Source organism: Malaclemys terrapin, chromosome 4 (assembly GCF_027887155.1).
Source record: "Malaclemys terrapin pileata isolate rMalTer1 chromosome 4, rMalTer1.hap1, whole genome shotgun sequence".
Lineage (NCBI taxonomy): Eukaryota > Metazoa > Chordata > Testudines > Emydidae > Malaclemys > Malaclemys terrapin.
Window position 1 is genome coordinate 42064776 of NC_071508.1, and position 27526 is coordinate 42092301.

At 44.9% G+C, this 27526-nt stretch overlaps 1 protein-coding gene across 5 annotated transcripts in view; it reads left to right on the forward strand.

Annotated features, from left to right (window-relative positions):
* TSPAN4 (tetraspanin 4) overlaps positions 1 to 27526 on the forward strand; it is a 712007-nt gene that overhangs the window by 182568 nt on the left and 501913 nt on the right. The window contains exon 1 of one of the 5 annotated variants that reach the window (XM_054025360.1): positions 14600 to 14767. The exons of the other annotated variants lie outside the window; for them this stretch is intronic. The gene's annotated coding sequence lies outside the window, so the exon portion shown is untranslated. Of the gene's footprint in view, positions 1 to 14599; positions 14768 to 27526 lie in introns of those variants that run through there. 5 annotated transcript variants of the gene reach the window in all.

Sequence of the window (27526 nt, forward strand, 5' to 3'; positions counted from 1 at the left end):
AAGGACTTGCCGCCGTAGAATGAAGCGGCGGTAGAGCTGCTGCCGCTTGCAATCGCGGCTTTTCTTTTTTAATGCTGCTTGGGGCGGCAAAAACACTAGAGCCGGCCCTGGTGACAGTACGGGGTTCCTAGATGTATGGGAACTAGCCAGTTTCTGATAGTGTGTGTGTGGGGTGTTTTTTTTTTTTTTTTTTTAACTTTTATCAGTGAGGCATCCATTGTTCTGAGTGGCTGGCACAGATTGTATGGGGGCTTTGGGCCAATTTCTGGCCTCACGTGTGTGTGTGCACAATTCATTGTGATGAAGCTCATGGAAGTTATGCTCATGACTGTAAAATCAGAATTGCTTCTCATATCTGAGATAAAGCAAGTCCGTGGTGAAAGGTGACAACTGGTGATCCAGCGTCTATGGCCTCAGCATTCTGGTCGCTGGTACCAAAACTATTATGAGTCTCTTTCCTCCCACCACCTTTGTATTGATTCTAAGTGGAATGCTGCGATAAGTGCCACACACAATCTGCTGAAGCCTTCAGGGAAAGTGAGAGAGCACATGCAGACACTGCACTATAATTTCAAGGCATGACGTCAAAGTTGGAGACCACCCAAATTGATGTATGTACCTGTTTCCTATGTGATATGGTGGACATGCACAGAATATCTGCAGTTTCTGTTATTACAGAGGCAATATTTACCTCTGGAACTTTTAATGTAACACACCCATGATCCCACAAGACTTCATGGTTGTCACTATGCTGGGTACTATGACCTTTTGAATCTTCATGGTAGCAGCATGCATAGGGCTCTTGCATAGATCCCTAATGCTTTTGGTCACATAGAATCTGTGTGTATTCTACTGGGCCTTTGACATGCTGTTGAACCGTTCCGCTTCTCTCTGGTAGAGGGTAATTGTGCATGTACACACTGACTGGTTAGTTGCAAAATAGGTTCTTAACCTAGGGTTCATGAGCAGGTCTCAGGGGATCATGACTGCTCTGCTCTTCCCATATTGTTAAATGTGAGGGAGTGCTGGGGATCCTGGTTTGTAAAAGGGGATCCTACTATGGCAAAAGTGGAGAACCCCTTGCATAATATGTTAAAAGAACATTATTAAGGTTGCAAGGTCAAACACAGAAGTTAGGAAATGCCGGATTAAGGATGCCTGTGCAACCTTAATTTGGCCCACTTGAATTCTGATACAGGCTTTAATTACGTGATCACGTAGTATTTTTTTCCACAGGACCCCTGTCTCATATAGTGGTCAGGGCGGACCTGCTACCAGTGCCAAATGTAATAGAGAGATGGCTACTCTTGTAATTAAGGCATTGGATTATGACTTAGGAGACTTTTAAATTCAATTCCTGGCTATCCCACAAATGCCTTGGGTGGCTCTGGGCAAGTCCATGATTTCTGTGCCTCAGTTCCCTTTATGTAAAATGGTGATCGTACCTCACAGGAGTTTAGGGAGGCACTCAGCTGTTATGGAGATGGAGTTCACAGAAGACTCTAGATAGAATGATTAAAAACTAATCCCCTTCTCCAGTCTGTATCTCCTCTTCCACCCCTCACCATTCTGCACCTCATTGTATTTCTCTACTCTGGGTTCTTTACCTTGCTCCCTCACTGCATATTTCTTGTCCATTTCCAGCTTCCACTTCCATTTAAAAACCTAAATTCACAAGCATCCATAAGATGTGATGCACTGCTCTGACATCCCTAACTTAGGCTTGGTCTACACTAAACCCCCAAATCGAACTAAGGTACGCAACTTCAGCTACGTGAATAACGTAGCTGAAGTCGACATACCTTAGTTCGAACTTACCGCCGTCCAGACGCGGCAGGCAGGCTCCCCCGTCGACTCCGCGTACTCCTCGCGGCGAGCAGGATTACCGGAGTCGACGGGGAGCACTTCTGAGTTCGATTTATCGCGTCCAGACTAGACGCGATAAATCGAACCCAGAAGTTCGATTGCCTGCCGCCGAACCAGCGCGGTAAGTATAGACAAGCCCTTAGTTATTAGCACTAAAGCCATAAGCACCAGTTACACTCTTCTTTACAGGTTGGGAAACTGGGGCTTTGTCTACACTAGCACTTTTGTTGGCAAAACTTCTCAGTTAAGGGTTAAAAAAAACTGCACCCCTGCCCGATGTAAGTTTCATCGACAAAAGCGCCTATGTGGACAGCGCTATGTTAGCGGGAGACGCTACTGCCGCTTGTTGGGGGTGGTTTAATTATGCTGGCGGGAAAGCGCTCTCCTGCCAGCAGAGAGTGGCTACACAGGAGACTTTACAGTGACGCAGCTGCAGCCATACAGCTCTGCTGCTGTAAAGTCTGTAGAGTAGACATAGCCTCTGGCACAGAGGCCTGGAGTGACTTTTGCTTAAGGACACTACATTTATTTTTTTCCCTTAAGTTATATAAGGTGATGACGCGGGTGTAATTCTTTTTGAAGCAATAAACAATGGAGTGCTTGACTGAGTAATTAGACCAGTCAACAATAGCCCAACAGGAGGAGCTTTGAGAGCTATATAAAGAAAATAGTCTGAAAGCAGCAAACAGGCTGTTCTCAAGAGCTTTCCTGACCAGATGGCCAGAAAGATAAGAATCCCATGCCACTGCTGCAGCTCCCTCTGCGGCCTTGAGAGAGAGAGAGAGAGGGAGGGAGGCAAAGTTAGAAGCATATTTTGTGAGCCCAGACTCTGATTGCTAATGGCCAGTTCAGGACATGGGGATGAGAGATCAGATCCTCAGCTGATGTCCTGCCAGTTTACTGCTGGGGCTGATTCGCACCAGCTGAGACTCAGTTTTGGGGTGGGAGTACAAGAACTGGGAAAAGGTTTTAACCTCCATTCAGCCTCCATATGACTGCAAACAGCCTGCTTAGTGCCTGCTCTCTGGGACCAGCCGTATTTCACATATAGGTCTCCCCAGTCGTGGCAGGCATGTATCAGAGACCAGCAGCCAGTTCTATACTGAAAACTACTTCTTGTGGTAATCAGAAGCCCTTCTCCCACAGACAGTTAAGTGAATCAACAGTGACCCTTAGTGGCAAAACAGAGCAGTGCCTGCTGGTCCTCACTGCACAGCCCTCACTTTACTAGGATTTTAATTTCACAACCGCTCAGATTAAGATTAAGGATGAAAAGATCCCTCTCCCACTGCCATTTATTATCACTGGGAGCCCAGTTTTTCAATGTGGTCATCTTAATAGGATGCTCGACATTTGCCTGTGGACGTTTAAATTCGCACTCTGGCGTGTAAACAGCGATGGTGCTAATCTAAGCATAGATATGATGTATGGATACCCTCATAAGGGCCCCACACTTGAAAACCACCCCCTCCGCCAACACAAAAGCAAATATTCTCCCTTTAAAAGGATAAATAATATGGAGGGCTTAAACTCGCACCTTTGTCTTTGTTTTCATGTAAATTAACATTCTTGGGATCCTTCAAGTTTAGCATCTACGTGCAGCCTATCAGTGTATACAGTGCACCTTATATGCATCACAGCACTGCAGCATACTTTTGCCCATCCCCACGTCTATCTGGAACTGACAGCCAGAGCTCATAACTAGAAATTATTGTGATTGGTATAAGTGATGATGATGTTCTGTGTTTTTTATAATTCAGCATTCATCTTGAACCAAGGCCATGCTTCAAAATAGGTTTTAAGTAGAGTCCCCACCTGTTCATTTTTCAGCCAGACAATCTGCTTTTTTGTGTTTTTATGTTTAATAAAAACAACCCTATTTGCAGAAGTCAATTTATTTTCTTGGCTGGTTTTCTAGCCAAATGGCATCGCCTCCTCCCCCTCCTAAGGTTTGCACTCCCGGCTGCTCCTCATAACCCTTTGGGCATGAAGTGGCACCCCTGGAAGCTGTGTGTAAGTCATTTGGGCCAGCGCAGGGCAGTGTAAGAAGAAGCCTGCAGACTTCTTCTAAGAAGACAGGGTGGGCAGGGAAGAGGTGTGTTAATTAAATAAATCATCAACTCTCATGTCTGTCCCTAGCTCTCTTCTGCTAAAATTAAGTTGATGTATCTTCTGTGATGTTCAGTGTGTGTGTGTGTGTGTGTACATGACCTAAATTTTCAAAAATGGGTAGTGATCTTGACTGCCTCAATTTTTGGGTGCTCCATTTGACACACCTTCAGGGGTTCTCAAACTGGGGGTTAGGACTCCTCAAGGGTCACAAGGTGGTTATGTGGAGGTCACAAGCTGTCATCCCCCGGGTGGCAGAACCATGCCTGGCAGGGGAGGAAGGATCACACTCAGAGGCTTGCCGTGTGAAAGGGATCACCAATATAAAAAGTTAGAGAACCACTGCCTTAAAGGGACCTGATTTTCAGAAAGTGTTGAGTACCTGCACTCTGAAAATCAAGCCTCCTTAAGAGTTTCACATTGGGCATCCAAATCACTCGTCACTTTTGGAAATGTAGGCTATAATGTGTCTGTACCTGGTAGGGAGCGGGACAGAATAATATAATAGGTGTAATCCATCCATAACTTCTGTGGTGCAGTAGCTGATACCTGTATATTGACCATATATGGTGATTAAAAAAATGGGGAGGTGAGAGTGAGAATCCACTTCTTTCCCCCATTTACCCCAAACTCAATTATTGGCTGATTTTTTTGGTAGTAATTAAAGCTAGGAAGTCCTGGTGCTGAGCTCTGTGCATCTACCCTGTGAATAGGTTGCATTAAAAGAAAGGGGGGAGAGAGAGAGAAGGAAGGTGTTTAAAAAACACTTTGAGTCAGGTGGCTTTTGGAGAGCTCCACGGGGAGCCCATTAGGCCCTGGTGCCTTGCCACTTTATAAATTTGCACAGACCTCCATTAGTTCTGTTTCTGAAATTTCTCGATCTAACCTGTCTTGGCTGGAATTGGCTGCAGCAGATTGATCGTTGGGAGAAAATTATGAGTTTGGGGACTTGCCTTCTAGAGATTTGTATAGTGAGCTGAAATTTACAGTGCTCCATAAAACGCAGGCTTATTTCATGTGGATCCGAAACAGTGGTTTGCAGGGGCCTGTGTTATGACTTGAATTGTGCTTTCCAGTCTTGTCACTTGGCGCATGTAAATTTTTTATATATGCTGTGCTGTCCATATAATAGGAAAACACTTGCTCCCTGCTGAATGCTCTCAAATACATCACCTCATTGAGGTGGCACTTAGAGCACAGGACTACATTAAGGTGGAAAGGAAATAATGTGCTTTCACTTGAAGTTAACCAAAATAAAGTTTAGAAACCCCACAGTGGTGACAGATAAATCCTCCAGGTGCACCATTGAGAGAACTTTTTTTATTTTATTTTGGTGATATGAAAAACTTTTATGGAAAGGTGTCACATGTTGATGATAATAAAAAAATACTTTGGACTTGTGTAGTGCCTGTTGTCTGAGGATCTAAAAGCACTTTACAGAGGTGGTTAGGTATTATTACTCCCATTTTACACATGGAAAACTGAAGCACAACAGAGGTTGTAACTGCCCAAGGTGACGCAGTGAGTCAGTAACAGAGTTGGGAACAGTCAGGTCTCCTGAGTCTGTCCCCTACTCCAACCACTAGACTAGACTGCCTTCATATTAGTGACGTGCAAATCCCCCCCAACTGTATACCCTGTTAGTTCAAGAGCTCCGGGCAAGTGTGGGTGAATGACCAATGTAACATCTATCAAATGGGATGGTTCTGTTGTATTAACGTAGATAGAATAAATGGTCTAAAGGTGTTAACGTAACCTAATCATTAAACAGTGTTAAATAATGTCTGTGGCTTGGTATACAGAGACCTCGGCCTGCTTAGCACCATGGCAAACACATCATTAAAAAGCTTTGTAATCCTTTATTAAAGGTACAGTAAAGAAGGAAACACGGTTAAAGCATTTTTTCCCCTTAGCTGTAGACAGGTTTTAGTAGGAACGCTTCCCCCCGCCCCCCAATTGTTTGTCTCTTAGATGGTATCAAAGATGGTAATAACTGTAATCCCAAATGGTGTTTGGGATTCTGCTGGAGCCGGTAGGGGTGGTGATGTCATCTGGGTCACTCTCGATCTCTCTGGCCCCTCCTGGTCAAGATACCTCTCAGGATCAGTATGATGAAGGCCCAGAGTCGCAGGAAGCCGTGAGAGTGGCAGCCATGATGGTGAAGCTAGCACCAATAGCCTTTGTTGGTTCTTTCTTTCTGTCTTTTTTTTCTTTTTGTTCTTTCATACTCTTCACCCTTCTTCCCCAGCCTATTCTTTTAAGGACCTAAAAAGGGAGTGATGGGTGGAATAGCCTATCCCCAGGGGCGGCTCTAGGCACCAGCAAAGCAAGCATGTGCTTGGGGCAGCCCATTTGCAGGGGCGGCAGGGATCCAGCATGGGAGCTGAGAACCAACAGGGGGCCCTGGGAGCTGTAGTTCCTTGGGTAGCTCCCTGCCTATAGAGCCAGCCCTGGAGCAGGGAAAGAACTACATTTCCCAGCATTCCCTTGGCTACTACCAACAGGAAAGAGGGAGAGGGAGTGAGGTAGCTGAGACCTCATGCTGCAGCCTGCTATGAATGGAGAGCTGCACTGTGAAGGTAGGGATACCATATTTTAACATTCCAAAAATAGGACACTCCACAGGGCGGGAGGGTAGCCCCACCCTGCCACCATCCACTCCCTCCGACTGCCCCCCACAGAAACCCCAACCCATCCAACCCCCCCTGCTCCCTGTCCCCTGATCACCCCCTCCCGGGACCCCTGCCCCAACTGCCCCCCAGGACCCCACCCCCTATCTAAGCCTCCCTTCTCCTTGTCCCCAACTGCCCCCTCCTGAGACCGCCCCAACTTCCCCCCAGGACCCCACCCCCTACCTGTCCCCTGGCAAATCCCCGGGACTCCCATGCCTATCCAACTGCTGCCTGTCCCCTGACTGCCCCCCCCAAACCCCTGACCCATCTAACCCCCCCTTCTCCTTGTCCCTTGACTGCCCCACCTGAACCCCCTAAACCCCCTACCCCTTCTCCAACCCCCCAGTCCCCTTACTGTGCCACTCAGACCAGCGTGTCTGGCTCCGCGCAGCGCCAGACACACTGCTGCATACATGCTATCGTGCTTCCCCGCGGAGCCACAGCCCCCTTTCTCCCCCCCATGCACCTGCCTTCCAGATTTGAACATCTCAAAATTCAGGAGTGCTCAAGCTAAGTTTGGGCAGCTGTTACTTCATTTCTCCCAAATCAAATATACTGATCCACTGTAACTTGCTTAGAAAAAGTAGGATAAAATTAAGCAAGAAATGCTTCCCAGTGGTTATTAGGACTGGAATGGCGATTTTCAACAGCCATTGCCTTTTTGTTTGGTTTGTTTGTTTGTTTAAAAGGAAGACAGTGATATTGCATTGGCAAATTCCCCATAGAAAGAAAGAGTGGAACAAAAGAATAATGAAGGCACCTCAACTTTTCCTCATTTATGTAGGACAATCTTATAATATGCATCCAGATATCCCCCAATCACACAAGCTGAAAATTGTTCCACTTTACTGCAGTTCTGTAACCATATGGGAACCAATCCTGTCTGTGTTCTGTGCACATGTAAAATTCACGCTGAATGACCTGCCGTGGGAGCGAGTTACCAGTGACCCAGGGCTGCAGTGGAAGGAGGGTGCAGGTGGGGGAGGGGGGGAGAGAGCCCAGGGCTGGGGCGGCAGGAGGTGTGGGTGGGTGGGGAGAGCCCAAGACTGGGGCAGCAGGGGGGTGCGGCAAGGAGCCCAGGGCTGGGACGGGGGGCAGCCAAAATTTTTTTTCCTTGGGGCGGCAAAAAACCTAGAGCCGGCCCTGCCTATCCCCTTATTATTTTGTCTACTGATTAGGCCTAATATCTACCAATTTTGGCTCATTAACTTCTGGCTCAACATCTCCTGTTTTAAACAAGCATAATTTCAGCACAGTCCTTGAATCATATTAAGTTGGCCTTTTTTGTTTAGACTAACTCGGTTATTCAGTCTCCCTTTTGCATCTTTTCCCATCAATATTTGTTGTCATGGGTTATTGTAACGTCTTATGAACCCGTACATACTTTTTACAGGCTCGGTCACAATTTGGATAAATTTGTAGGCCCAGTTGTCACAACAGTTCACCTTTAGGCATCTATGCTCTGTAAATCATCCTGTGAATTTTGGAGCTTTCTGGATAAATGATTAGAGCATGCTGCAGCCTTATGAAACAGGTGACTTTGAGGAAAAATCACCAACTTGACCTCTTGCCTCAGGAATTATATGGACAAACTGAACTGAGGGCAATTGTAATATCGATATTTTACCCTTGAAGGGTCACTGTATTTTGGGGTGGGATGTCATGAACTGTTCCAGTTGAGTCTCAAGGTCTTCAGTTGAATGTGACTGGATGAAATGTGATTAAAGAGAAGCTTCTTCAAGGCACCATTTCTATTTATTTCAAGGCACTGAAGTAAAACCTAATAATACTACAATTGGCCATAAGTGACCCATATCCTAGGTGAACATCCATAAGCATTTTAGAACAAGGGTCATGAGCTATAAGGAAAGAACAAGATCTTATTGTTGCTGACCAGAATAAATTAATAGTCTATGGGGCATATTATTTTCTTGCTACTGACTAGCAATTTTGGGTGTCTCAGTTTTTGAGGGCCCAACTGTGACACCATAGAGCATCTGCCCTTTGAAAATCAGGCTCTCTTCAGGTGTCTCAAGTTGGGCACTCGTAATCGCTAGCACTTTTGAAAAATCAGGCTTTTCATCCTTGTGTGTTGTGACTTATTAAAAGTGGGAACATCAACTGGGTTTTCCTTGAACATAAAACATTACATAAACACACAAGCAGAATATGAAATTGTGATATACAAGAGCACAATTCAGACTAATGTCTAGCTGTATCACCCCTGCCCTGTAGCCTGGGGTGCCCTTTAGAATGCTTTGCTGCTGTAGCCACCAGCCTGGATTACTCACACACACAGCCTCCAGCATGCAAGTCACTCCCAGCTATGTCTGCGTGCATGCTGGAGCTAGCTAGCCAGCCACACCTTGGCTCTTACCAGCCTTGATTATACTGCAGGGTGACCCCAACACACTCGGTCTTAAATGCTCCCCCCCCCGCCAAATGTATGTCCTATACTGCCTACCCTCTCCTGGATAATACAAGTTTATTTATAAAGTCAAGTCAATGATTTCTTTAATAGAAATAATATGCACACAACTTGCCACCCTAAATGGAGTTTCTCAGACCCTTCAATTTAAACACATTTGGATTAGATAAAACAAGTTTATTTACTACAAAGAGAGATTTTAAGTGAGTACAAGTAATGAGGCATAAAGGTCATAAATGGTTACAAGAAAAATAAAGATAAAATGCAACTGGTGCCTAACTTCACTTTGAATTTAACATAGTTTGTTTTCTCACCACGTGCTTTCAGCAGTCTTACTGACCAAATTTCTTAGGTCAGGGCCCCTTCTCCCAGAATCCAATGAATGCTTCCTTTGTCATTTCAGGTGCCGTGAATGTGAGGGGCAGGGAAATGGGGTAGGGTGGTGCCTTGGGCTGTTTGTCCCTCCTTTTTCAAGAGAAGGATGCACAGTATAAAAACATTTCCAGCTGAGATTCAGGAGACAAAAGTTCTATGTGGAAGGATGTTCCCTGCTGCTTTTTCCTCAGCTATTTGAGCTTCCTTTGTTTCCCTTCCGGCTTCAGGACTCTGTTTACTGCTTAAATGCAAAGTAAGCAGAGCACACATTACTTTAAGACAGACGTGTTTCCCAATCTCAGTTTGGATGTGTTAATAACACCATACAGTGGAATCTTATTGCTTCATGTACAATGTTGTGCCACACATTTTACCAGGACAATAATGCCCAGCAAATTATGAGTTTTTAAATGATACCCCACAAGGCATACTTTATACAAAGGTTATTACAATAGGGTGTGGACACCAGGTTACATTCTGTCACAGAGGTACAGAAAAAGCACATCCATCTATTCAAAATAGAGCCATGCTGGATCAGAAACAGCTGTCCGTTACAACTCCCAGTGGAAAGAGTGGGATGGGGAGAATAAGGAGATGGGAGGAGAAGGTAGTGGGAGGGAAGGAAATAATCACTGCTATTTGTCTCAAGGAGCATCATTCAATGGACCAACATTAATGATTCTACAGTTAGGTGCCATTCCTGGCTTATCATGATTGGTCCATTCATATTTGCACCGAGACACTAAAAGGAAAATGAAAGGAGCAGGGGATCACTAAGCAGAAAATGTTCTAATTAATATGTTAATGTCTCATCACAAAGTTGATCAATATCTGCACGAATAGTTTCACTGGTGGTTTTATAGCACACTCTTCATAAGGGTGGCAAGATTGTTTAAAAAAAAAAAAAAAAGCATAGAATCATGTATCCCCTTATAAATTAGTCCTCCCATGGTGGAAGAAAATGGCATTTATCCTTCTGTGATCCCTTTGCTATTTCTCTCTGTGGTTCTTTTCCTCTTCCTGGTGAGCATTTGTGTAGGGATTTTTTTATTTCTCTTTTTTTAAATGAACATGTTATGTGTATATGATGACGCGTGTTTATATTAAGAAAGGTAAAGGTGACGCGTGGTACATCTTGCCCTTGCAGTGGAAGGTTGAGAGGTTTGCAGTGGTTCTTAGGGCCAGTCTACATAGCAAGTTACTATCCGGCAAGCCAGTGTATGAATCTACAGATTCTAGCTTACCATGCAGTAACTCACTCCACTGTCACAAGCATCTACACGGGAGTCCTGGAGTATGGCTTGGCATATGATACTGTCAAGCCACATGCTGGGACTTTTTCGATTCTATAGCAATGTCCATGCAATATATTACAGTACAGTGTTGGTGCGCTACAGATTCTCACCTTGGCTTGCTGCACAATAATCTGTCCTGTAGACAAGTCCTCAGTTGTGTCTAATGACCAGTTGCTTCTGTGGAAGTGTGGGAGAATCTTGCTTTTCACTTCTTTGCTGAGTGCCTGGCTCTAACCAATGCTCGTTCTCTTTGTTCGCAAAATTCTTTCAAGAATTTTATGTGTGAAATGGTGGCGTGGTAGTGGTGGTGGAAGGTTGCATTGCATTGAAACAAGTGAATTCCCTACAGTACCACTAGATTTATTACTGCTGGATCCTCACAGAGAGAACGTAAGTCAGAGCAAGGTTGCCAAACACAAATAAATCAACCAGACACACTGAAATTTATGGTCCCCTCCAGAGAACAGAATGGGAGCTGTGATTTATATATTTATTTACTTTAATAAATATAAAAAAATAAAGTGTGACATTATTTATAGCGGATTTTGGCAGTGAGCGATGACAATTCAATTTCTTCCTATCTACCAGTCAACAAGTCTTTCCCTGGAAGAAGCTCTTGTAAAATGGGCAGGATTTTAAAAATACAAAATGTCGTGTGTGTGTGTGTGTGTGTGTGTGTGTGAGTCAGAGAGAGAGAGAGAGAGAGAAAATGCTGTTTTGGAAGTTGGAAGAAGTGACTGATCAAGGGATTAATGAGAGGCCATAAGACAAACAAAAACAGACTTTTGCCATTTACTATCAGAAGACTAATTTTCCCCCAGGAACTATAATATACACATGTGATGTGCACCAGCCCACAAACTATACCATCCTACGTGTAAGCATGAGTATGTTCAGAGAGAGTAGTTGACTAAACAGGATGCTGGAAGGCTGGCATAAAGGGGGTCGGTGGGGAAGGTTGTGGGGTGTAGTATCTGTGGCATGTAGTGGTAAGGTGTGTTCCTCTTGATGGTAACCAGCCCTCTGTGACGAACGAAGTGTTTCAGGACTATTTAGAAAAGCTGGACGAGCACAAGTCCATGGGGCCGAATGCGCTGCATCCGAGGGTGCTAAAGGAGTTGGCGGATGTGATTGCAGAGCCATTGGCCATTATCTTTGAAAACTCATGGCAATCGGGAGAGGTCCTGGATGACTGGAAAAAGGCTACTGTAGTGCCCATCTTTAAAAAAGGGAATAAGGAGGATCCGGGAAACTACAGGCCAGTCAGCATCACCTCAGTCCCTGGAAAAATCATGGAGCAGGTCCTCAAGGAATCAATTCTGAAGCACTTATTGGAGAGGAAAGTGATCAGGAACAGTCAGCATGGATTCAGCAAGGGCAAGTCATGCCTGACTAACCTAATTGCCTTCTATGATAAGATAACTGGCTCTGTGGATGAGGGGAAAGCAGTGGACATGTTATTCCTTGACTTTAGCAAAGCTTTTGATATGGTCTCCCACAGTATTCTTGCCAGCAAGTTAAAGTAGTATGGGCTGGATGAATGGACTATAAGGTGGATAGAAAGCTGGCTAGATTGTCAGGCTCAACAGGTAGTGATCAAGGGCTCCATGTCTAGTTGGCAGCCGGTATCAAGCGGAGTGCCCCAAGGGTCAGTCCTGGGGCTGGTTTTGTTCAATATCTTCATTAATGATCTGGAGGATGTCATGGATTGCACCCTCCGCAAGTTGCAGATGACACTAAAGTGGGAGGAGTGGTAGATATGCTGGAGGGTAGGGATAGGATACAGAGGGACCTAGACAAATTAGAGGATTGGGACAAAAGAAATCTGATGAGGTTCAACAAGGACAAGTGCAGAGTCCTGCACTTAGGACGGAAGAATCCCGTGCACTGCTACAGACTAGGGACCAAATGGCTAGGCAGCAGTTCTGCAGAAAAGGAGTTAGGGGTTACAGTGGACGAGAAGCTGAATCTGAGTCAACGGTGTGCCCTTGTTGCCAAGAAGGCTAACGGCATTTTGGGCTGTATAAGTAGGAGCATTGCCAGCAGATTGAGGGACGTGATCATTCCCCTCTATTCGGCATTGGTGAGGCCTAATCTGGAGTACTGTGCCCAGTTTTGGGCCCCACACTACAAGAAAGATGTGGAAAAATTGGAACGAGTCCAGCGGAGGGCAACAAAAATGATTAGGGGGCTGGAGCACATGACTTATGAGGAGAGGCTGAGGGAACTGGGATTGTTTAGTCTGCAGAAGAGACGAATGAGGGGGGATTTGATTGCTGCTTTCAACTACCTGAAAGGGTGTTCCAAAGAGAATGGATCTAGACTATTCTCAGTGGTACCAGATGACAGAACAAGGAGTAATGGTCTCAAGTTGCAGTGGGGGAGGTTAGGTTGGATATTAGGAAAAACTTTTTCATTAGGAGGGTGGTGAAGCACTGGAATGGGTTACCTAGGGAGGTGGTGGAATCTCCTTCCTTAGAGGTTTTTAAGGTCAAGCTTGACAAAGCCCTGGCTGGGATGATTTAGTTGGGGATTGGTCCTGCTTTGAGCAGGGGGTTGGATTAGATGACCTCCTGAGGTCCCTTCCAACCCTAATATTCTATGAAGAGCAGAGAGAGATGCACTGTGAAATAGCTCTCCTTATCCTTTCCTTGTTCTTCTGTCAGGTGTGTTGTGTGCAGCAAAATGAACTGTTGCACAATAAAGTTCCTTGTGTATGACTCCTTAATAGGAGACTGTCAGTGGAAAGCCAACAGTATGTTGACCGTGTTGCCTTATTGCAGTGTTGTCTGATTGTGAGTGCAGGGATATATGTGATATAATACCATGAGAAGAAGATACTGTAGTCTTCCTCTGTGACCAGCATTTTGGATGGATATTCTTTCCTCATCCTTTTCCTTTTTTGTAGGACAATCAGTGGATTCAGCATTACTGGAGAGTATCTTTCGCATCCTTACCTTTCTCATGCCTTTGGTTTAACTACTGATGGCCAGTGAAAATACCTAGCATAGGTTTGTCAACCCTATTTTGAATTACTTTGCTAATAGGTAAGAGCCTATAGCATTTCTTTCCGCTCTTCTGCCTTCATATCCATTGTGTCTGAGAGGGAAAAGAAGGTCGAGGAAGCCCAAAACTGCATAAGGAGCTGGCCGATGAAAACTCAGATGCCAGGTGCCATTTTACAGGGAAGCATTAGGTTTTGTATGAAATCTTGGGCCCAGATGCTCAGCAGATATAAATCAGTATAGTGCCACTGAAGTTAATGGAGTGATGTTGATTTACACCAGCTGATGATCTGGTCCCTAATTTTTTTTTTTTTTTTTTTTTTTTAAACAAGACTGCCCATTTCTTTAACGGGAAGGCTGTTTTGGTTAAAGTGGGTCAGATGGCTAGGGGCCAGCATCTCTCATCCATCTCTGGGCTACCTTTGATTTCTGTTTTCAGGCAACGAACACAGACAATCCCCTCTGAGTTTTCCCAGCAGCTCTTTCAGAGAGCTGCCCTTTATAGATATTTCTCCTTGGAGTGCCTTTAGCTGAGAAATTAAGCAGCATAACGTGTGTAGAGACGTTGCAATGCTCCAAATGCTAATACTCTGCTGATATGGTTCAGTGGCAGGGTTGAGATAATACTTAGCCCTGTCTCTCTCTCAGAACATGTAACGGGGGAAATATAACTATTCATTAGCAAACAAAAGGGAGGGATTGATACTTGGAGAACAAATCAGGTCATGGGGATGGTTTCTTTCAGTTGTGACTCAGCCTTCAAGTACTTATAAACCTGCTACTGGTATGCCACATGGCTCTCTTTAATGTGTCTGAGAGAACTCTGTACTAAGCTCTTTTTTCCTCCCTAATGTTTTTTCTTTTGCTCGTCTGTGTTCTTGGCCTCAATCACCATGCACTGCTTACTCTTCTGAGCTGAGAAAGAGAACTCCACTTCCTTTCCCTCTGGGGTAAAAGGCACTTGTTGCACTGGTGGTTTCCATGGCATCATCAGGTTCCCAGTTTAAGGAGGAGAAGGTATGTGTTTGCTCACAGAATTCTAATGGTTTTTAAGCCTGGTGGTGTGTAACACCTGCAATATACAAAAAATAATAATGAGGGCATGTCTGCTTTAACCTGTGTGTGGCTGGAGAATACTGTGTGGCGTATTTTCTTCTTACAGCATTTACTTCTTGGTTACGTATTTCCATTGCCTTTATGGTTCTTATGGTAATTGGTAATTAGGGAACAACCCCATCTTATGTAACTGTAAGAGTATTTATTACATGCAATGTATCTGACAAACTGGGGGAAGGGAACATGGACCCTTAGCTAGAATTTTCAAGTGACTAGTATGTTTGAGTGACCAACTTGAGGGCCTGAGTTTCAGAGGGTGGGTGCTCAGCAATTTCTGAAAATCCTTTAAGGCATCTCAAGTTAGGCACTCAAAAATCAATCCTCGCTTTTGAAAATTTGGGCTTATAAACCGAGGCCTATTTTTATAGCTACTCAAGCATGTGCCACTTTCCTCACTTGAGTAGACCCATAGAAGTGTACTGGACTGCTCCCCAGAATAAAGCAATGCAAATGTTTAAGTGCTGGCAAGACTGAGCTGTAATCTGTGAGACATGGTACCTAATGCTTCTGTCCTGCCTGCTATACCAAAGGTTTTAAAACCTTGAGTAGACCTGCCGAGCTTCTTTCTCTGTATCTTAATCTGATAGCAGCTTGTAACATACGTTCCCTTTTGCCATGGAGCTTGCAAAGTGATTTAATGAGACATTTACAATCTCATTTCTTTTTGTCTCTTAATTTAAATGTTCCTTATTCAAATATTCACAGCTTGATGGTCCCGCTCAAGGCAAAAATCCACCATAAAAACCTAGGCAAAGATAATGCTAGACAATTGAGCCTTTTGGAATGGTCTCTCTCGTCCTTTTTCCTGACTTGTCACCAATAAGGCTGTTATATATTTCAATAACTCTCAGTCGAAGTTCCTCATCTCTTTTAATCATCTCTTATATATCTTCCATTCTGCTCTCATCTGTCCTTTATTTTGCCCATCCCTGCTGTTGTCAGAGCTTGAAGAATTAACCAGCATCTCTAAGGGGTGGGAACAAGGGCAGTTAAGGATTGGTCTGTTTTCACTGCTAACCCTGGGCCAGTATCTTTACTCACACTGCATCGTACCTCATTCCTCAATTGGCCCTGTTGACTCCAATGGGACTATTTCTGGTGTAAGCTACTGTGCAATGCAAGTAAGAGCATTGCACTCGGGGACTGTGGTTCCCAGCCAATGGGAGCTGCAGAGGCAGCGCGCGGAGCTGCCCGACCATGTCTCCGCCTAGCAGCTGAGTGAGGGGGTTGTCGCCGCTTCCAAGGAGCCCCCCATGTAAGCGCTGCCCGGAGCCCGCCTCACCCTGTCCCGTGCCCTAAACCCTCTTCCCCCTCCCACACCCAAACTCTGCTGCTGCTGGGGATAGAGTAGGGGTGCGGTGACTGCCTGAGCTGCCCCTGAGCCAGGTGCACCGGCTGCTGCAGAAGTCACGTAAAGTCACGGAATCCGTGACCTCCATGACAAACTTGCAGCCTTAATGATTATCCATTGCTCTTCCCCTTGTGTGGTCATCTGTGTGTGCTAAGTGGGTATAAAATGCTACCATACTGATTTTGCAGCTCGTAAAGATGTAACTGACTCTCGAGATGACAAGAAAGTGGAAAATTGGGGCCCGCTGTCAACAGCTCTATTTTTCATGACTCCCTCACCCTCCCAAGGCTATTCCTGTTGAAAATGAAATTGTGGCCACGAGGCTACCAGCAGATTCTGTTACACGGTGGTATGTACATAGGCCAAGATTGTCAAAAGAGAGGTTACATGATTTCCCCAAGGTCCTACTGCAAGATTTTGGCACAGCTGGGAATAGTACCCAGATCTCGTGACTTCTCATCTAGTGTCTCACTCACCAGGCTTGTTTTAAAAGCACTGCCCTGCAGCCACTTAATGACGGATTCCTCAAATAGGTTCCCTCCCTTTGGCTTTCGCAAAGACAGTGCAGATGTATCATTTTGAGGTGATGTTTTCTTAAGGGAGAGATGTGCTCATGCAAAGGACTTCATTAGGCACTTGCTTCTCTGCCTTAGTATTTTTCTTCTGAACTACCGTCTCACCTTCCTGTCAGTGCAGCTTTGTCTTCACTAAACCGTGGCAATGATGACTGAATGCTCGTTGCCGTGGCATTTGCTAATCCTCCTCTTGGAGCCAGTGTTGCTGCTTGTGCCTTGGGGTGAACATGGTGTGGTGATAGCATTTAGTCTGGTAGAAAAACAAATGATCACGCTTCCCCCGATTTCCTCCTGGGCAGCATTATTTGCGATTGTCTAGACTCTCAAAAGGCACAAGTAATTGATAGCCCAAGTAGTGGAAGGACAGTTTTTAAAAACCCTGCTCCTCAAGAACATGTTAGGGCTTTGGGTCAGAGTTTAATGACTAATTGCAACATGCTCCTGCTCTTTTTGAGGAGTCGCTGTTTATCTAGCCATGCAAATCATTTTTCATTGACCGCAAAGCTCTATCCTGTGATAGGAAAACAAACGTGAAAAGGAATCCTTCCGGGGTAGCTCTGGAAATTTTCTAGAGTGCACTGCTGCGCGGAGATGTATAGGACGGGACAAGACCAAAAGAGAGAGAATCGTGACTAGTATGAAGAAGGGAGACTGTGAACTTTGGTTCACCCTACCTTATAACCCAAGCAGGAAACAGGCACTAAATTGAGAAGTGGCCAATTTGAAGATTATGAAAATAATTATTTCCTTTTATCAAATGACCATTAGTCTGTGAAGCTCATTGCCACAAGATATCATGGAGGCCAAATGCTTAGCAGGATTCAGACACGTATGTAGGTAACATGGACATCCAGAGTTGTAGCAGTAAATACTATGACAACCTCAAGAGTACTAGAAGGGATATAAACCTTCATGCCCTGCAGCTTAATTCAACCTTCGGTAGTTTGGGTAACAAGGGGAACTTTCCCTGGGAGCAGGTTGTCACATAACTGCAAAGTGCAGGCTTCCTTGCACCTTCCTGTGTAGCCTCTAAGTGCTGCCCACTGTTAGATTAGATAGGAGCACTGGTCTGGTGCACTGTGGCAATTCGTATGCTCCTCTGTTAGCACAGGTGAGGAGTGGGTTGAATAAACCGGAGAGCAACTCTCATCTCTGACACCAATACTCTTAACAATGTAGGATCCAGGCCTGTAGTTTTGCCTGAGATAGTACTTTGAGTTCTGCTTGCCTGTTTGAGTTTTGATGTACTTAAATTCTTACTAATATGTGTGAACAAAGGGATTCTTACGAAGGACAAAGACGGACACATGCATCCGAAGAAGTGGGCTGTAGTCCACGAAAGCTTATGCTCTAATAAATTTGTTAGTCTCTAAGGTGCCACAAGTACTCCTGTTCTTCTTTTTGGGGACACTGTAAACGTTACTTTTGCCTAAGCCAGATGGGTTTGTTGTATAATGGGAACAGATAAGAGCAGCTGAAGTGTTACTGGGCATGGTGGGAGTGTAATGGTGTCAGACTCCATCAGGTGGTTGAGGGACATCTACATAGAACACATCACTGGACATCAGCAATACCAGCAGGGATGAGCTGGAATGCTGAGGAGAAGCACAGTGGGGAAAGTAACTGAAATACTTTCCTTCTGGATTGTACTTGCTAAATGGATAACCTACCCTAAACTCTCAATGACTGAGGGACAATCTTCACTCATTGCTATATTTGCTTTCCACAACCAACTCTCTGTATTACTTTTCATGAGTGATGTACCCGAATACTTGGATGCTAATACCTAAATTGTATTCTTACATTTTATTCACCGACATTTGGGTTATTGCTGATTATGCACTATATGTATCTTATCACTTTATCAAGAAATACAAAGTTTGCTTTTAATCTAAGCACTGTACCCAGATGTACAGACACTCTTTTCTCAACTTGTGTACTATATAAATTTTTAACATTAGCTTTAATAACATTTTTAAATATATGAGCACATACTTAAAGACTGGTTCAACTTCTTATCTTAAGGCAAGGTCAAGCAACCAGTTGGGAGGGGTAAGGGAGGATTTGTGGGGGGAGGTAAAACACTAAAAGACCAGAGAAATGCCTGCCCCTGACTGGAGCACAACCTCACTCCTTACCCCTCCCCTGGGGTACAAAAGGGGTGGGAATGAAGACCCATGACCCCCCCGCCCCCAAACCCCGCCAAAAAAACAGAACATGACCATAAGTTGTAAGGGATGGGACTGTGAGCATGCATTTCAGGCATAATTATGCCTGCTGAGGAGAGGGGAGTCGGAACACTGGAAACAAGGCTTTGCAGTGTAAGAGTTATGGGATACGTTTGCTGGAAACTAACCCCAATAAACATTGCATTGTCTGCACTTCGGACTTCTGGTCTTCTGCTGTCTGCCTGTGTGACAAAAACCAGGGGAAAGGGTGAAGGGAAAGCCCTCTAACAATCTCCACCACCTTCTCGAAGTACATCAGGGAAAGAGGGCCTCCTTCGAGTAGTCTCCATGCTGAGCACCAGAATTTAGTGCTTTGCATTCTGTGCTGCCTGCACTGGGTGTCAGATTCTTTTAGTCCTGCGCTTAGCAGTTATGGGATAACCTGCCCCAAGGGACTGTTCCTTCCTAAGCCCTAAGAGTTTGAGATTGGCTCCTGCCATAAAGCAGGAGAGTTTCTATCCCTGCCCAAACTCTTGTTTTTAAAAATATTTACTGCTATAGCTCAGAATAGTCTCACTATCCATATAAATAGCAAATACTGTTTTGCATCCTACTAAGCTTTTTGGCCTCAATAGTATCTTGCGGCAATGAGTTCCACAGACTATTTTTTCATTTTGAGGGGAAATTTCCTTTTATCAATTTTAAATTTGCCTCCTTTCAATTTCATCCAATGTCTCATTATTCTTGTGTTCTCACAGTGGTTAATCTGAACTGTTCTTCCTACCTGTTGGTTTGATTTACAGTTTACAAGGAGGTAGTGGCTAGAGACCCTTGTGTTCTAGGTGCTGTACAAACATATAGAAGATGAAAGTCCCTGTCTCAAACTGCTTATACTTGAAAAAACAATACATGCCCTGGATGAGACCAGCAAAAGTGTGTCAGTGTGCGAGGTGGAGGAGCCAGGGTAACAAAAGTAATAGTATAGGCACGATTCTTAGCCAATCAGAAGCTGTAATTCCCTATTGATGCTCTTTTTTGCCATTTTTCCTCTGCCTTTGCATTTTATCTACTTTTTTCTCTGACTGATTTTTCCATATTTACCATCTTCTATGACTTCACGTCGTGTCCTTCATACTCATCATCATCATCATCATCATCATCATCATCATCATCATCATCATCATCATCATCTTTGCTACATTCTCCTTTATCTTCCTCCTCCTCCTGCAGTCCCTCCCCTCTGTATCGCCAGGAATTCTTCTGCAGCTCCTTCATCTTCTTTGCAGTGTGTCAGCCACCTCCCCCCGCCCGAACAGTTCCCTGCTCACCTCTTCCGCTAACTCAAGCTTCTTTTTATTATAGCCAATAAAACGTATGGGAGGAATCCTATTCACCTTTGGAAATTACTGTTGTCTATAAAAGGTGTGAATGCATAATTTTGGCTGGAAATAGAGACCTGAGAGATGTGTCGTTCCCAGAAAGGAGTCTAACTAGGGAAGCAGCTAGTGTGTATGTTTAAGTAGATACTTTTTCATTGGATGGTGAAAAACTTTAGGAGATTTTCTCTTGCTGCAGCATATCAAGATAATATGCAAGAGCAATGAGCTAGATTCTCAGCTTAGTAACACTGGGGTGAAGATTATACTCTGGTATAAATGATCTCTGAATACAGCCAGGTATATTATGACCAACATTTCCAATCTTGGATGCCTGACGTGACTCTAATGTTAGCACCCAGGGCCGGCACCAGCGCAGGAAGCAGGTGCTTGGGGCAGCCAATGGAAAGGGCCGGCAAATCTGGCTCTTGGGTGGCAATTCGGCGGCGGGTCCCTCAGTCTCTCTCGGAGGGAAGGACCTGCCACCGAATAATGAAGCGGCGGCGGTAGAACTGCCGCCGAAGTGCCACCGATCGCAGCTTTTTTTTTTCCCCCCGCCGCTTGGGGCGGTAAAAATGCTGGAGTCGGCCCTGTTAGCACCTCTCAAAATTAAGCCTCTTATTAGGTGCCTAAATATAAATTTGGGTGTCTAATTTTAAGCACTTGAGTTTCAAAAGTTTGGCCCTTCTTTCTGCTTCATACCACAGAAAATAAACGTCCCTCAGTCCATTCCTCCCATGACAGTGCATGTCAGCCTGTGCCATAGTGTTGCAGCAAATCATACCACACAAAATAGGTTATGTACTCTTGGTATGTTGCACGATGGCACATTTTCCTGTTGCAAATCAGTATAATCAGCCTTGCAGTACCCAGATCACCTGTATAATGCAGTTGAATACACAGCAGAGACTAGCTAGCTTTTCAACAAAGGTTTGAAAGTAAAAAAAAAAAAAAAATTGGCCTTGCCGGAGGTACATGTGCAATGATCACAATCATGACTGAGAGTGGATCTCTATTCAGTTCTTTCTGTGTGTGCACCAGGGGAGAGCTTGACAATGGTTTTCCTGCATTGAGATTCTGAACCAGGCTCACAGCAGTTGCAAATGGACGATCCTAGTCTCTGACTGTGCTGGCAATGATGAATTGAAGCCCTTGAGATACAAGACTGAGCAGACGCAAGTGACCTTAACTGACACAAAAATGAAGCCTTATCTGCATCAGAGGGGATGCTCAGCTTGCCAACCTCTGCTGTCTAGAACAAGAGAAAAGCCAGAGACACTGGCACAGGTTGTCATAAGAAAAGCTATGAAAATGCCTGAGCACTACCAAATAATAAAAATGTCACATAAATAAATATTATTTAGCTATCCTTCCCTCAGATAGCCCTTCCCCCATGGATATTCCTTGCTCTTGGAGCCAAAATATACTTGTCTGGGCTCTGTGCTTTTCCTTTCTTCTTCCCATCCTCTTTGAATTTTACACTGTATTCCCCTTTCACCCTAATATTCACCAGGGACATGCTCTGAAATCCATTTCTGAATTGAAAGGGCATTCTTCAGGATTTTCTGGATAGCAGTAAACAACAATCAGTTAATGGATGCTGGAAGCTGAAGACCACCTTTTATTCACAGAGAGAGCCAACTACCCCACCATTCTAGACCAGGGGTCAGCAGCCTTTCAGAAATGGTGTGCCGAGTCTTCATTTATTCACTCTGATTTAAGGTTTTGTGTGCCAGTAATACATTTTGAAGTTTTTAGAAGGTCTCTTTCTATAAGTCTATAATATATAACTAAACTATTGTTATATGTAAAGTAAATAAGGTTTTAAAATGTTTAAGAAGCTTAATTTAAAATTAAATTAAAATGCAGAGCCCCCCCGGACCAGTGGCCAGGACATGGGCAGTGTGAGTGCCACTGAAAATCAGCTTGTGTGCTGCCTTCACCACGTGTGCCATAGGTTACCTACTCCTGTTCTGGACCTTTAGCTGCAGGACCAACTTTTACAGATTTTTAGCAGGAATTCAACCACGTCTTTTCAGAAACCAGCACTCGGGGTCCTACTCATGTTTGAGACCTCTAGGTGCTAATGTAATACATCAAGTACTTATTTATTTTTATTTGTATCCCCTTCCCATTTCCACATGCTTGGATATTTTTATCTGAACTCCAGCTCTGTGTGTAGCACAGATTGACATGAATAGTATTGTTTAAGGCAGCATTTTAGAAGAGGGGATGGGTGGGCTTGTGGTTAAGGCACTGGACTAGTACCTGGGCGATCTAGGGTCAAATCCTTGCTCTCTACTGGACACCATGGGCATGTCTACAATGTGATTAAAAAACCCGTAACACCTAGTCTCAGAGCCCGAGTCAGCTGACTTAGGCTCATAGGGCTTGGGCTGCAGGGCTAAAAATAGCAGTGTAGATGCTCAGGCTGGAACTTGGTCTCTGAGACCCTCCCCACTCATGGGGTTTCAGACCCCAGGCTCCAGCCCTAGCCTGGTCATCTATGCCGCTATTTTTAGCCCAGCAGCCCGAGCCACCTGACCTGAGCCAGCTGTGACCATGCTGCAGGTCTTTTACTGCAGTGTAGACCTACCCTATGGGGCCTTGACCACATTGCTTTCTTTCTCTCAATGCCTCCATCTGTGAAATGGGGGTGATACTTCTGTTCTCCCACCCTTTCGTCTCGCTTGTCTGTTTAGATTGTGAACCCTTCAGGGCAGGCATGGGTGAGTACAGCACCTAGCACAATAGGAGCCCGATTTCAGTGGGAGATGCTAGGAGCTACTGTAATACAAATAGTTATTAACAATATGTATCACCATTTAGGCCAGCGATTGAGTCTGTTACTACCATGGCACATGTATTTTTAGGAGGAGGCTGGATGCTGTTGTTTCTTCTACTGGGTACTGCTCCTACTCCTACAGGGGAGGGCGGATAGGGTTTCCACCAAAATGATCCAGTATGAGACATGTTTAGTACTTGAAGGCCTCTGTATGTGTGAAAGGAGGAGCCTTAGCAAAACAGAAGTCATTGCACCAATCTTGAAAACAATTATGCACATGCATAACTTCAACTCCATGAGCAGTCCCATTGACTTTCCTGAGTCTTCTCACGTGCTGCTAGGTAGAGTCAGGCATGAGTGTTTACAGGTGTGGGCCTTTATTTAATCTGCCTGGTGCAAAGTGGAGTTTAATTTGCATGGAGCTCTCTAACTCCTGAGGCTATGGCACAGCAAGACTTCTTTCCTTGGTAGCAGTGACACGCGCAATGGTTTCCTGTGTTTCCTTGATTGATGGGCATCCCCACCAAGGTGTTCTGTGATACAAATCCCCTGTGAAGGAAGGGTTCTTTTGCTCTCATTGGAACTGGCTGCACCCAGCTGCTGAGTGTGATTCCCAATATAAAGTCAGGGGGGAGGGGAAGGGGAGAAGAAAAGTGAACAGGAGTGTACTTGAAATTGAAAATGTTAAAGGACACGCGTTTCATGCAACCGCTGTTTCCCTCAGAGATTGATTGCTCTCCAACAACGAAGGAGCATGTCTCCTGCAATAGTGACCCTGTGCACTTCAACAGCAGTCTCCATCTGAGGCTCTCAGCGTGCTTTACAAACACTGACAAATTAAACCTCACTGCGTCCCCATGGGGAAGTATTATCATTTATGGATGGGGAGACAGAGGTAGAGAAGTTAAGTGACCTGTCCAACCTCATCTAGTAAGTCAGTTGACTGAGGCAGAAATAGAGCAGGAATCCTACTTCTCAGTCCTATGTGCTACCTACTAGAACACGCTGGCCAAGATTTCCCACAATGGGTGTTTAAAGGTAGGCTCCTAAATCCTTGCTGAAGCACCAGATAAGTGGCCTTATTTTCAAAAGGGCTGAGTCACCCATCAGCTCCCACTGAAAGCAGCAGGAGCTCAGTCCTTCTGAAAATTGGGCCCTGGAAGCGCAAATGATGATTTACCATCAGTTATGATGCACCAAATGGATTACCCTACAAACAGGAGAAACCCAGTGTGGTCATCATGGCAGGTGAGGTTTGGGGGGTGTTTTGAAAGAGGTGAGAGAAGGGGTTTGGCAAACATAACAGGGACCAGGAGGCTGTTCTCAGTGTATGGGTGGTGTGCAAATGGGACTGGACAAAGAAGATGAGAAAGGATTGGGGGAGAAGCTTGAGTGGGGGATAAGGAGAGAAATGGGAAAGGAGATGGAGGTAAAAGATTGTAGGCAGGGCAAAGGTCAGGAAAGGGGAAGCTTGACCTTAATGCAGAAGGGAAGAAGTCAGTGGGAGACCTGGGTTCTATTCTCAGCTCTTCCATTGACAAGCTGTGACCCTGAGCAAGTCACTGCTCCCTTCAACATCAGAGCCCCACTGTGCTGTGTGCAGGTTAGACCCTCTAGATGCTACTTTCAGTAATTTCCCATAATTGATAAGCAGCCAATTAGAGTCAAGGTCAGATTTACCCAACATCTATTTCTACTGGACACACAAATCCATGCCAACATCATGAGATGATATTCCAAATAGACACTTCAGATAAAAAGGCATGCCATTTAACTGAGCACCAAGGCTCTGTGTAGAAGCCACTTTGCTATTGTTGATGGTGAATGCCATTTACTAGTGCTCCATTTGTAGCTCTAGGTGTCTCTGGCTGGGCTGTATCGCTCTAGTATTTCTAGCTGTAGCTACCAGTATCCAGAGCTAGAAACTGGCTTAGCAAATTGTAAGAATAACAATCATAGAAATTTTAGGGCTGAAAGGGACCATGAGCGGTCTTCCAATACCTCCCCTGCCTATGCTGATGTAGGACCAAGCATATGTACACCATCCCTAACAACTGTACGTCCAACATGTTCTTAAAAACCTCCAATGACCGGGATTCAACAACTTCCCTTGGAAGCCTATTTCAGAGCATAACTACCCTTGTCGTTAGAAAGTTTTTCCTACTACTTAACCTAAATCTCCCTTGCTGCAGACTAAGCAGATTCTGTCTCATTCTAACTTGTTCTAACTGACCAGTCCTCTTTATAACAGCCTTTAACATATTTGAAGACTGTTACCGGGATCCCGTCAATCTTCTTTTCTCAAGACTAAACATGCCCAGTTTTTTTTTTTTTTTTTTTTTTTTTATTCTTTCCTCATAGGTCAGGTTTTCTAAAACTTTTATCATTTTCTGTTGCTGTCTTCTGGACACGCTTTCCAATTTATCCACATCTTTCTTAAAGTGTGGTGCCCAGAACTGGACACACTACACCAGCTGAGGCCTGAGAATGTCAGCTTAAGACTTCATAGGTTTTGAATTTATATAGACATAAGGCTAGTCTATGCTAGAATCGGTACAGTGGCGCAGCTCCAGCAATGTAGCTGTTGTGCTGCCAGTGCAGATGCTCTGTGGCGATGGAGAACTCTCCCATCGGCGTAACTGTTCCATCTCCCCATGCGCGGTAGCTTTGTCGGCGGGAGAAGCTCTCCTGCCAACAGCGCTGTCCATGCCAGCGCTTCTGTCGGTGTAACTTATGTCGCTCAGGGGGTGGCTTTTTCACACCCCTGAGCAATTTAAGTTCTACCGAAGCAAGCGCTAGGGATTCTGCCTTCCAGCTTTATGGATAGGCTGGGATGTATGGAGAAGAGATAAGAGGGGAGGTATATGACGGGAGAATCAAGTGGAACAAAATATAATGTAGCCTGTGTTTCTTTTATTTGTAAAGGTTTTTCTGACTGACGTTTTTATCCCAAGAGCATTACAGAAACTAATCCTTGTCAACTAACATAAATCAAAAGCACATCTCTCCCACTCCCTCCCCTTCTGCCGCACACAATCCTAGACACACAATTAAGGGAATATTACTGTGAGTTTCATATAAACAGGAGGAACCAGACATAAGCTGGTTTCAGACAGTGTCCTGGGAGGGATGTTATTTAACTGTCAGCCTGGGAGTTCACACCAGATAACATGTTTTTACTTCATTGTTGAAAGAAGAAAAGTGTGTGTGTGTGAGAGAGAGAGAGACACCAGACCATTCCCTCCTTCTAATTTCCATAGATGGGGTCTAGGGTGAGGGAGAAGGGGAGGAGAAATCTCCCTGGGGGTTCCCTTGCAGAGATCATCCCATCAGTGGGGAACTGAGGTTTGCTTCCTGTGGAAGTGACCCAAGGACCCATGCATGAAAGCCTATGTCTGCACCAGTGTAGACAGGTTCCCCCTTCTCTCCCCTCCCCCATAGCTCTAATAGAAACGTGATACCAGGGATTCCCATGGGAAACCCCATAGGAAAGAAAACCCAGCTTCAGGCTGGTGAATGATGGATGGTCCAGCGCTATGTAGGAGACCCAGGTTCAGTTCCTTGCCCTACCAAAGACTCCCTGTATGACCTTGGTCAAGTCACTTAGCCCCTCTGTCTCTCAGTTCCCTATGTGTAAGATGGGGATAATAGCACTGCCCTACTTCACAAAGGAATTATGAGGACAAATGCATTAGCGATGGTTATACCCCAGTAAGGGGGCATGTACATACCATAGATAGACGGATGTGCATCTCAGCCAGTCTCCACTCTCTCAGGAACTCCGGACTCTGCAGAAAGTGCCAGAAAGGTGGCAGAGTGCTTTTTGTCATATTCAGATTTGGGCACATGATCTGGCTCTGAAAAATTTAGGTGAAGCTAATGCACTAGGGTTTCAGGACATGTTGGATTCAAATGTGGATTGTCACTAGCAACTCAGTCCAGTCTGGATATTCATCCACCTCCCAAAGCCCATCACACTGCTGATAATATAATATTAGGGGAGCAAGTCGAGTTTTGTTGCATCATCAGGACTGAAGTTCAGTGGCATGGCAGCAGGGAGTGTAACAGGTCAATACCGAGATGCATTGGTGGAGTGGTCTGGGGGCCTAGGACTGAAATATTGTTTAATGAGGATGCGGGTTATTGCAAGTCTGCAGTGAAATGTATTGGCAGAGCTGCATGGTAGGCCCAGGATTTGAACAGCCTCTACTGTTTATATAAAAGATCTAGTGCATTAGTTAGAGGGCTGTAACACTCATACACCTCTCTTTGTGGTTTAGCTACTAGAGCAGGGGCGGGCAAACTTTTTGGCCTGAGGGCCGCATCGGGTTTCTGAAATGTATGGAGGGCCGGTTAGGGGAGGCTGTGCCTCCCCAAACAGCCAGGCATGGGCTGGCCCCTGCCC